We start from the raw sequence: 12,173 nt of genomic DNA, 5'->3' as shown, positions 1-12,173 counted from the left end.
AGCTTATTTGTCCTGAAAAGCTCCTCAAGCCCAGGGCTAGGCATTTGCTCACTTGGTTCCTTTCCTGACCCATTCTGGGACTGCCACATCTCTCAAAGTGGGGCATCAGGCATGTCATGACCTTCCTGGGCCTCAGTTTCTCATATACAGAATGAAATGCCCACCAAGTATCAAGGGAAGGTAGCTGGCAGCCCCTCTGCCCAAGAACAACCCAGGCAGGCTTTCTCCAAACACAACTTCTACAGAAAGAGCAGATAAGAACCCCCTTGGCCCTCTCTTAGGTCTTGTCTCCTCTGCCACTCCAGCCCCTGCCAGGGACATCCTGTGCCCTGGTGATGTCACCAGGCCCTGAGAGCTGAGGCTGTAGCTAACAGGATTTATTTTTAAACACTCAGGCTTTGGCCAGCTCCCTACCTCCACCTATCCTACCCTAACTCACCCTGCCTCCTAGTTTCCCATGTTTGCATCTGAACCTCCAGGCTAATGCTAAAAGCCTGTCCCCACAACACCATTGCCTGACAAGCACAACCAGGAGGAAGCCAGGCCTGACTAAATGTGTCTAGTCACTGAATCCAGAACCCTGGAGGGGGAGCCCAGCCTTTTTGTACTTGCGGGGAGACCCTGAGGAGCTCAGAGAATGCAAAGGCCTTGCCCAGAGTCCCGCAGCTAGGTTTAGGGGTCATCTAATAGCTCTATAGATGCTTGGAATCTGTGGCTGGGCCTTAGAACAGTCCCCAGAACTTGATTTGAATATTTCATTTCTAAAACCAGCATTTGCCAGGAATGGTAGCCCATGCCTGTAATCCCAGCAGCTTGGGAGGCTGAGGCAGGAGGATGGCAAGTTCAAAGCCAGCCTCAGCGGCTTAGTAAAATCCTACGCAACTTAGTGAGACTCTGTCTCAAGATAAAAAAAGGGCTGAGGATGTGGCTCAGTGGCTAAGCACCTGTGGGTTCAATCCCCAGGACTGCCCCCACCTCCAAAAAAGGGCAGTATTTGGTCTACAGGCTTTTTAAGTTTTTCTGGATACTGTATAGCTCAGACAAGCAGCAGAAATAGGCTGGGTGCTGGATAGCTCCAAGTAGCGCCAGGATTCTAACCAACATCTTGGGAAGGATGTGTGTCCATCATAAATGTCACACACTTGGGCTGGAGTTATAGCTCAGAGGTAGAGCACTTGCCTAGCATGTGTGAAGCACTGGGTTCAATTCTCAGCACCACATATAAATAAATAAAAATAAAGATCTATCAAAACTAAAAACAACAAAAGTGTCACACACTCACCCTTTCCAGTGGTGACTGGATCTATCAGCACCTTGAGCTTAGAGATTTATGTTGATGAAGCACAGCTTTTATCTCTTTTATGTGTTAGCCTTGTGGATAAGATTGTGACTGAAAACAAGGGTCTGTGAGTGTGTGTGTGTGTGTGTGTGTGTGTGAGTGTGTGTGAGTGTGAGAAAATGATAGGCTTGACTCCTCTTTCCTTATAACTACTCTGAGAAGCTGGACAAAGGGCCAAAATCTTTTAGCAAATTGAGAAACTAAGGCTTAAAGGGGAGAAGTGACTTGGCTGTGGCTGGAATTGTCTGACCTCCAGCCCCCTGAGCAGCAAGCTTGACCTACCTTACCCAGCCCAGCCCAGAGTTGGTGAGGTTTGGGGCACCTCAGGGGCACTTAGGATTGGCCTAGGCACCCCTGAAGCCTGAAGCACCCAGGGAGGACAAGCCCTTAGATTTTTCCATTTCTTCACAGTTCATTGTAGCATGAAGAATAAGAGCACAGACTCTGAACCCAGACAGATCTCAGTTTGAATTCTGCCTGAGGCATTTCCTAGCCATTTGACCTTGGGCAAGTCTCTTAACCTCACTGTGTTTTCTCATTTATAAAAATGGGGTCAGTAATGGGAGGTAACTCACCAGCAAGGTTCTGGGAAAGACTTCCCCAGAACAGACCAGAAAAGCACTGAGCATCAGCTTGACACCTAGTGAGTGCTCAACCAATTGCTGATTTTATCATTGTCCTTAACCTCACCACAGGAGCATTCAATTTGTGCCCTGGTTGGGGAGGGGGGGAGATAAGGGAAGGGCTATCTCTGGTAGTGTCTGGGAGGGCTGCGGGAAAGTGGCCTTGACACTGGGCCTGCAAGGATGACTCCTCAGTCTGAAACTGCAGACAAAACCCCTGTGTGGACTCAGGGCTATGAAGAAGAGCCCCCAAACCTCAGCAGCCCTTTCCTCTTCTGAGCTACCACCTCCACCTCATCTTCCCAGGGGACACTGTGACCCTTGAGCCCCCAAAGCAGGAACCAGGCAGGCAGGCAAATGAGGAGGAGGGCAGGAGCTAAGGAAGAAGGAGACGAGGCCCACTGCCTATCCACCCCAGTTTTGTCAGCAGAAAATCCACCAGAGCGGGCCTGAAATCTCATTTACTGTGTGATCTTAGCCAAGTCACTTAATCTCTTGGAACTTCAACTTTCTTCTCTGTAAATGGGTGTAAAGATACCTTAAAGTAGGCTCAGTACTCAGTAGTGTGTGCATAGCATGCATGAGGCCCTGGGTTCCATCCTTAGCAACACAAAAACAATAACAACCACCACAAATGAATAATCAAAAAAGCCCCAAAACCTTAAAGGGCTTTTGTGAGGATGAAATGAACAGGTATAAATGTGTCACCTGGCACATAAGCACTTGACAATTCAATCTGTGGAGAAGGGATAAGGAATCTTTGCATGGGGAAGCTTAATCCCTAGTTCTGCTCACCCTAAGGATGTCCACAGCCTCATTGACCAGGCTGCAGGAGTGAGACTCATGGAGCCCCATCCCTTAGGACAAAGACTCTAATATGTGTATGGGGTTTAAATGGAGAGAGAGAGAGGGGGAGGGTGGGGGAAGAAGGGAGGGAAGATTCAGTTAGCAAGGACTGGGAATGGTGGGCTAGAACAGTGGCCTGATGCCCCCGCAGGGCACTGACTCTTCTACTGATGGAGCAGGTACTCTGATCATGCTCCTGGCATGGAACAAAGCCTCAGGGCAGGGGAGGCCCCAGGGTCCCCTGGTTTCCTGTCCACCTGCTTCTTCCCCAAACCAGGGCACTGCTCATCTGCACATATACCCCACCCCTCCCCACACCATGAAGCTCCTCAACCTGATACAGCAAGGACCCTCATCATGATACAGCAAGCCGCCCTTCCCCCATATTTTAACTTACTCTCATTTATTATCCCCTTTGACAGATGAGGAAACAGGCCCAGGGTAGGTATGCCTAAGGCATTCAGAGCCCTGGGGAAGAGTAGATACAAATCCAGGAAAAGAAGACTCCAAGTGCAAGACCTCATATCCCTGCTCTGACTGAGCTGCATTTCCCCATCCCCTCTCTGGTGCCTGAACTTTCTGGTGCCTGCCCAGAAAGAGCTTAGTTAAGGCCATGGGAGGCAACTAGCTCTCCCTTCCTTCCAGGTTTTGTGTGTACTCCAAGAGCATCTACCAGGAGCCATTGGAGGGCTGATGGGGCAGAGACTGATCAGCTGGTGCCTCACAGTACCACCTGGCATTAAAGGCCCCAGCCGGCTTTGCTGAGAAGTCAAATCAGCCTAAACACGAGGTCACTGTCCAGGATGTGTCTGCAGCGCCACCTGGTGGTGACACAACACTCATGCCACAGCTGGGCTGGAGGCCCAACATTCCCAGGGAGGGGTTCAGCAGACACTGAGTGAGCAGCTACTATGTGCCAGGCACAGGCAGACCAGGCACTGAGAGGGGAAGGAGGCTGAAGAGATCTTGGGAGGGCACTTGACAGATGGAACAGCAAGTGTGAAGGCTCTGAGATGTGAGGGTGGTGGGGTGACCCAGGAGATGCAAACTGGTCAGAGCTGAACCCTCAGTGCCCAGGTGGAGAAGGAGGGGATTGGGGGGCAGAGAGGTTGGCAGATCTGGCAAGGCTTCTGAGGTGAGACATTTAAATTTGTTTCAGAATGTGATGGGAGCCATGGATATGCTGGCTGTTGTGAAGACAGACTTCAGGATGGACAGGGAAAACACGAGGTTGCTGTATGGACCTCTGGCAGAAGCTGATGGCAGCTTAGATACCAGGGGGCAGTGGTGTGATGCTAGGAAGTATGAGGTGGGCCTGCCCTATTAGAACGGGCCCGAGGAGCTTTGTCAGTGGTAGGTGGTGTGTGAAGGTGAGTCCTGTGTGAGTTTGAGGAAAGGGCAGGTGGACAGGAAACTAGCAGCCCCTGGGGCCCCAGTGACTTACTTTGTCAAGTGTCTGGGGCTTCCCCTTCCCTGAGACCTGTGACCTGAAGTGCCCATGTGTCTGTATTTGAAAGAGAGAGAGAGAGTGTGTCTGAGCACCCCTGGGTATATATGATTCTAAAACTGAGAGGCTTGCAGACAGATGGGAGGGGGCTATGATATAAAGCAGGGTATCAAGAATAGCAAGGTGAAGCTTGGCACAATGATGTCCACTTGTGTCTCAGCCAGCTACTGGGGAGGCTAAGGCAGGAGGATGGCTTGACCCCAGGAGTTCAGGACCAGCATGGGTAACATAAGAAGATACTCTCAAAAAAATAACATAAGAAAGAATGAACTCATGGCATTGAGGTGAGTATCTAATGTGTGAATGGTGAGCCCTTTACTCAGTTGTGTGTGTGTATGTGCGCGCACAGGGGATAGAATCCAGGGGTACACTACCATCTCTATATTTATTTATTTATGTTAACAACTGAGGTGCTTAACCACTGAGCCACATCCCCAGCCCTTTTTATTTTTATTTTTTTATTTTGAGACAGGGCCTCATTAAGTTGCTTAGGGCCTTGCTAAGTTGCTGAGGTTGGCTTCAAATTAATGATCCTCGTGCCTCAGCCCCTGAGGTTGCCAGGATTACAGGCATGTGCCATTGCACCAAGCTTTTCTTTCTTTCTTTTTTTTTTCTATTTATTTTTTAGTTGTAATTGGGCACAATGCCTTTATTTTATTTTTTATTTATTTATTTTTTTTAAAGACTAGAGCAAGCCTGCAGAGGACAAACCAAACAAAACCCTCTTTTTTTTTTTAAAGGGAGAGTGAGAGAGAGAGAGAATTTTTTTAGTATTTATTCTTTAGATTTTGGCGGACACAACATCTTTGTATGTGGTGCTGAGGATCGAACCCGGGCCGCACACATGCCAGGCGAGCGCGCTACCGCTTGAGCCACATCCCCAGCCCACCTTTATTTTATTTATTTATTTTTATGTGGTGCTGAAGATCGAACCCAGGGTCTCGCATGTGCTAGGCGAGTGCTCTACCACTGAGCCACAACCCCAGTCCTTATTTTTTCTTTTGAGACAGGGTCTCACTGAGTTGGTGAGGTTGCCCTCAAATTTTCGATCCTCTGTCCTTAGCTTTCTGACTAGCTGGAATTACAGGTGTGTGCTGCCATACCTGGCTCACAGGACTCTCTATTTTGAAGGGAAAATGTGGGAGGAGCAGGCTTGGGGGAGACAAGGAACTGCCTTTGACAGGTTAAGATCAAGGTGCCTGTGGTCATCCAGGTGGAGGTGCTGAGCAGGTAGGTGGCTGGCTATATGCACAGGGCTCAGGGCCCAGGTGTTGGCTAGGGAGACAAGTTTAGATGTGGTTGAGGTGTGAACACTGCAGGTTCTGAGGCAAATTACCCAGGAAGTGAATGTGGGTAAAGCAGAGCACTCGGGAGGATCTGTGGGGAGATGAGGAGAACTAGCAAAGGAAGATGAGCAGGAGCATCCAGGAGGGAGGAGGATCTGGGGTCCAGTGTGAAAAGAACACAGAAGGAGGGAATGAGTGACTGGGTCAAACACAGTTTTATTTTATTTTATTTTTGGTGCTGGGAATTGAACCCAGGTGCTGGGAGCCATCAGCCAAGTAGGTATGACAAATTCCTTGCCAGCTTACTCCCATGCTGTCTAGTGGAAGGACTTCTGAAAGGTGACCTTGCTCAAGGACCAGGGCAGGATCCGTGTTTAGGGTGTTCCCCCTTTAGAATAGGGCGGTTTAGCATAATAGGAGATTAGGGTGTTCCCCCTTTAGAATAGGGCAGTTTAGCATAATAGGAGATTAGGGTGTTCCCCCTTTAGAATAGGGCGTATCCTGCTGCTGAGTTCCTCTTGAGTGCTTAGGGTCAGACAGTATATTTTGGGAGACAGAAGCCCATGCGGAGAGGATTTGGGAGAAGTGGATTTGGGCAGAGTAGTGGATTTGGGAGAAGTGGATTTGGGCAGAGAACGTGGATTCCCCCAGAGCGTGTTTGTAGACGGCCGGTGTGAGATCGGGAATAAAGAATTGCTGTTTGAATCTACAAGCTGTGTGGAGACTCGTGATTTGTGCCCAGCCAGAGACTGCGGCACCCAGGGGTGCTTAGCCACTGAGCCACATCCCCACCCCTCTCTTTCTTCCTTCCTTCCTTCCTTCCTTTAATTATTTTTGTTGTTGTTGTAAATATAAAGAATAATTTTATTTATATTTATATGGTGCTGAGAATGGAACCCAGTGCTTCTCACGTGCTAGGCAAGCGATCTGCGACTGAGCTACAGCCGTAGCTCCTCCAGTCCTTTTTCATATTTTATTTAGAGACAGGGTCTCACTGAGTTGCTTAGGGCCTTGCTAAGTCACCTCAGCAACTGGCTTTGAACTCATGATCCTCCTGCATCAGCCTCCAGAGCCTTTGGGATTACAGGCGTGTGCCATCACACCTGGCTCAAGCACAGTTTAGAAGAGGAAAAAAATGAGCTTGAGCATCAAGTCAAGCTGATCTGGCAACATAAGGTTACCTGGGACCTTGAGAAAAATGGTTTCTGCTCAAGGTTTTCAGTGGAAGGTCAAAGTTTGATTAGAGGAGGCTGGAGAGACCTGGAGAAGACTGAGTAGAGGCTGTGAGTGTAAGCACTTCCAAGAGCTCCTACAAAGGGGACAGGTGCATGATAGCAGCTGGAGGGCAATAGGTGATTTTGTAGGATTGGAGATTTTATAGCCTGTACACGGGATGATGCAAAGATACTGGAGCAGAAGGAGTGATGTGATGACAGGAAGGAAGAATCATAGGAGCAGGTGGGTAATGGCATGGGGGCTTGACTTTAGTGGGGACAGGAAGGTGGGGACAAATAGGAAGGCTGGGAGGGAAGACCCTGGAGTCGGGGTACTGAGGTCCAAATCCTGCCTCCACCACTGATGTGCTGTGGGATCAGGACAAGTTATTGCTGCCTTGAGCTCCGTTTCCTCCTCTGCAGAGCAGGGGTGGTGATGAGAATACCTGCTGACATCTATGGCCACTTGTTCAGTGCTTGACCACTACTCCACGTGTTTCAACTCAATGAATCTGCCACCGAGGTGTGGGGGAGGGGATAAGCCTAGCTCCACAAGTCCCCAAGAGCATTGGAGAAGACTTTCTGGTGGAAGTGACAACAAACTGGGACCTGAAGGGATGAGTAGGAGTGAGACAGAGAGGAAGTGAAAGGGAACACCGGGCTTGCTCCAGCACAGGCAAGGACCTGGTAGATTACAGTCAGAACACTTCCAGTGCTCTGGCCCCGACAGGGAAAGGCCCGGAGCAGGGAGGAAGCTGGTGAGTCAGGGTGGGCTGAGGGCTGGAAACTGCCAGCTCAGGACTCCAGGCCCAGCTCTGGGTGCCTTCATGCACTCTGGTCACACCCCCGGGGCTAACACGTGGGGCTTCTCTGAGACTTTAGGGCAGGATTTTAGGACAGTTTGGGCTCAGGTAGCAAGTTCTCAGATACACAGTCCCGGGGCCATGTTCTTCAGCCTGGAGTGGCCTTGTCCTACCGCTTTCCAGTCTCATCTCCTGCCTCTTCCAACCCCCTCTTTACCCTTCAGTCAGCGTTTTCTAACAGAATTGCAGGCATAGGTGAGTCTGTGTGTGTGGTGGGGGGAAGGGTGGTACATCATATTGTGGGTTCTAGATAAGATGAATTGGGACAGTGTCCCATGACCCATCCCATGCATTCCATAGGGGGCTTCTAGTCATTCTCTCCTGTGACCCCTGCAATGACCCTGACAAGTGGGCAGGTGTGGAGTCCTGATCTTCATAGTATTTATAAGAAAGAGGGGACTCAGAGAGCCATAGATTTCTGTGAGGTTACACAGCAAGGTGGAGCTGGGGCTGATTTTTATTTTTTATTTTTTTTGGGGGGGATACCAGGGATTAAATTCAGGGGCACTCAACCACTGAGCCACATCCTAGCCCTATTTTGTATTATATTTAGAGACAGGGTATCACTGAGTTACTTAGCATCTCACTATTGCTGAGGCTGGCTTTGAACTCATGATCCTCTTGCCTCAGCCTCCTGAGCCACTGGGATTACTGGTGTGTGCCACCATGCCTGGCCTGATATTTTTTCCTCTCCCTTTTTTTTTGTACCAAGGATTGAACCCAGGCACTTAACCAATTGTGCGCCTCAGATCCCTGGCTAGGGCTGATTTCTAGTTGTGTATGAGCTCAGGTTTGACAACCAATGCTCTACCCAAGGGAAAGGCCCCCAGCTTGGGCCTGAGTTCAGGAGAGCAGAGGGTGTGGCAATGCAGGGCCTCCCAACCCAAGCCCCATTTTGCTTGCGCCCACAGGTAGCTCATTTCCCTCTCTAGGTCTCAGACCTTCCCATCCAGGCAGGGAGGTCCAGATGTGATGACTTCCAAGGCCTTTGTTATCTAAGGCATCTAACCCTGGCACCCAAACATGCCATGAGGGAGGGAGGAAAAGAGAGAGATGGACCTAGAGGAGGGTAGATCACAGGACCTGAGGTTATAGGGTCCAGCTGGATGGGCAGGATCGAGGAGGAGTTTTATGGTGGAAAAGCAGTGTGGCTTCAGGAAAATTACTTTCCCTCTCTGAACCTGGTCAAGTAGTTCAAATGTGGTCACCACAAAGATCTTGGCTCACTACAAAGGACAAACATCAGGCTTTTTCTCCCCTCCTTGCTGCTGGCCAGGGTGGCTCAGGCAGCCCATGGGGAGATGTCAGATCAGAACTTGGTCTGGCTGCTTTGGTCGACTTGACCTCCACTGACCCAAGGGAGTTGGAGGGAGGGGGTGTCTAGCACAGACAGGCACAGGAGAGCCAGCTTCAGCCAGATAAGGTGACAAAAAGAGCCAGGGTGTAGGAGTCACTAGGTCTGAGTTTGAATCTCAGCTCTGATATTTAGTAGATCTTGGGCAAGTTGCCTAAGACCTCCCTGAACCTTGATGTCTTCCTCTGTAAAACGAGGATGTCCACTAGGGTGCCTGAGGCTGGGACATGAGGCTATCAAGGAATGGTGTACAACCTTTGTGCTCTGAGAGGCAGTGCCAGCTGTAGGCAGCAGACCAAGGACCATCGACCCTTCCCCACCAGCCAGCACCCTTGATGTCAGCCTGGAATCCCAGCTGGAGTGGATGCCCCGACCCGGTTGGGAGGAACCTGAAACAAGGCTAAGCAGTGGCTCACTGGTCTGTCCCCGGTGCTGCTCTGCCCTTAGTCCTAAGGAGCCCGGCTGTCAGCCAGAATGGCTGGGGGGATTTGCTGCAGTGAGAAGCTGTTGAGAACTCAAGGCTAGGGCCCCCAACTTGAAAGCCTGCTTCTGATGTCCTCTGCTGCTCACTCTCTGGCTGGCAGTTCTCCCAGATTAACTGCTGACATCAGGACCTGCCAGCTGGGGCAAACTGGCATAGACAAGGCAGTATAGGAGGGGCTGTCTGCTAGTGAGGTACAGTCAAGGGAGGGGACATATATCCAGTTTTGGAAAATTGTCCTCCCAGGAGCTGGAGTGGAAGAGGACAGGAGTTAATGATCTGCATTGTGTCAGGCACTGCACATGTTGTCTGCATAGCAAATCCTCTTCGCACAGAGTGAAGTTGCTCAGGGGAATGGAGTTTCTTGCCCAAGGCCACATGCTGCCCAGCAGATACCCTTCTCTGATGGCAACAGCTGCTAGGACTGGGGGCGACCTCAATCAGTGTAGGTCAGAACATTCTACACCATCATCATGACAGCAGCTGCATGCCCAAGTGATGTGCCCAAGATCATACCTGAAATTGGTGATGGAGGCAGCATTTGAACTCGGGTTGTCCAAAACCAGTGTTTGGACACATTTCAGGTCTATGGCCCTTACATTTCTCCAGGTTGCACAAATATCTGCTTGGAGTGGGAGCATTTGTATGCAGCATTGAAAACACAGTGGGTTACAACAGGTCATTGCTGGGTATATAGAGACCTCAGGTTGACAAATCTCAGGGAAGGACTTCCTAGCCCTTTGGGTCACATACTCCTTGACTAAATGTGTCTCGGGCTAGGGTCAGAAAGATTACAAGAATGGGCTTGGGGGGTGTGCAAGGCTTTCAGCCAGACCTTTCCCTTAGTATATGATGCTTGGGCCCAAAGGTTTTACTCTGCTTAACCTAACTTCTTGGGATCCTGTTCCAATCCTCAGGGACAAGAGACCGGGGGTATCAGGTTCCACTCATCCTGGATCCCTTCGTAACTCCTCTCCTTGTGCCTCATTGTTTGGTGTGTTGGGTGGACACTGGATGTATGGATCCAGGTCAGAAGCTGCCTGCAGGTCTCATGGCTGTACACCTAACATGAAACTTGGGGACAAGTCACATCCATTTGCCTTCCTAGTTTCATTTTCAATGCTATCCACAGAGGGGTCTTCCAGAACCCTCCCAGTTCCCCAGTCTTTTCCATCATGTCATTTACCACGATCCGCCACTCTCTAGTACTCACTCAGTGTCAGTGGACACTGAGAGGCAGGTGGCAGGACTGACACGTGACATTTAGTAAATATTCACTGCATAAAACTTTGATTTCTCATGCATATAATGGGATGACAATGTTCCCCATTAAATTTAAAAACCAAAACAGTGCCCTCAAGTATCCAGTTCGGGACTGGAAAGTAGTAAGTGCTAAGAGTGCTGGGAGCTGGACTGGGGTGAGGACAATCCCAGCTAGGAGAAAGGATTTTGTCAGGAGGAGATGGGCAGCTGGTCAACAAGTGTGTGACAATGCTGTGATCCCAGGGCAGAGATGCTGTTCTGGAGATTTGTCACCCCATCCCCACTCTGGGTATGAATTTTTATTTTATTTTATTTTTTTAGAAAATACTTCTTTTTTAAAAATTTTTAATATTTATTTTTTTTTTAGTTATCGGCGGACACAACATCTTTGTTGGTATGTGGTGCTGAGGATCGAACCCGGGCCGCGCTACTGCTTGAGCCACATCTTCAGCCCTTTAATTTGTAATATGGGGGGCTGGGAATGTGGCTCAAGCGGTAGTGCGCTCGCCTGGCATGCGTGCGGCCTGGGTTCGATCCTCAGCACCACATACAAAACAAAGATGTTGTGTCCGCCGATGACTGGAAAATAAGTATTGGGATTCTCTCTCTCTCTCTCTCTCTCTCTCTCTCTCTCTCTAAAAAAAAAAAAAAAAATTTGTAATATGGCCATTTAAAAAAGTCTGCCTTGCGGGCTGGGGCTGTAGCTCAGGGGTAGAGTGTTTGCTTAACATGTGTGAAGCACTGGGTTCAGTCCTCAGCATCACATACAAATAAATAAATTAAATAAAGTAAAAAAAAAAATAGTCTACCTTGCCATTCAAATACATTTTTTTCCCCTCTTCCAAACTTATAAATGCTTCCTGGTCCCTCAACTTACAGGGATCAAACTCTAACAATACGCAGGGTGGGAAGGCCAGGCAGGATTAGCCTTGGTTGTAGGAGGGCAGCTCCAGGTCTAGCTAGGAAGTAGTCACTGCTCCACACACAGGGAGTGGAGGGAAAAGGGATGCAGAGGAGGATGGGACGGGAGAGAGGAGGAACTACCAAGGGTGATGCAGCCCAATTCACTCCCATACTCCGGATGGAAGCAGCTGGAGAGTTCAGGACAGCCTGAGCAGGGGACTCAAGGACCCCAATGCTGAGTCAATTGGCAATGACAACACTGGTGCCCTGCAAGTGGCTGTACCCTCTCTGTGTAATGGTATGTGTAAATCAGTCTAAGTTGCCAAGGCTAGCCCTGAATTTGGGACCTTCTTGCTTCAGCTTCTTGAGTAGCTGGGATTATAGAAGTGTGCCACTGGGCCTAGCTAAACTTGTCTTTTAGTTGTGAAAGTGTCGTGACCAGAGACAGAAAACTTGCCCAAAGGAGAAAAGGAAAAGTCCCAGACTCTCATCAC

This window comes from Callospermophilus lateralis, chromosome 4 (assembly GCF_048772815.1).
Source record: "Callospermophilus lateralis isolate mCalLat2 chromosome 4, mCalLat2.hap1, whole genome shotgun sequence".
Taxonomy (NCBI): Eukaryota; Metazoa; Chordata; class Mammalia; order Rodentia; family Sciuridae; genus Callospermophilus; species Callospermophilus lateralis.
The sequence above is the reverse complement of the archived record's forward strand: the minus strand, read 5'-3'. Positions refer to the sequence as shown.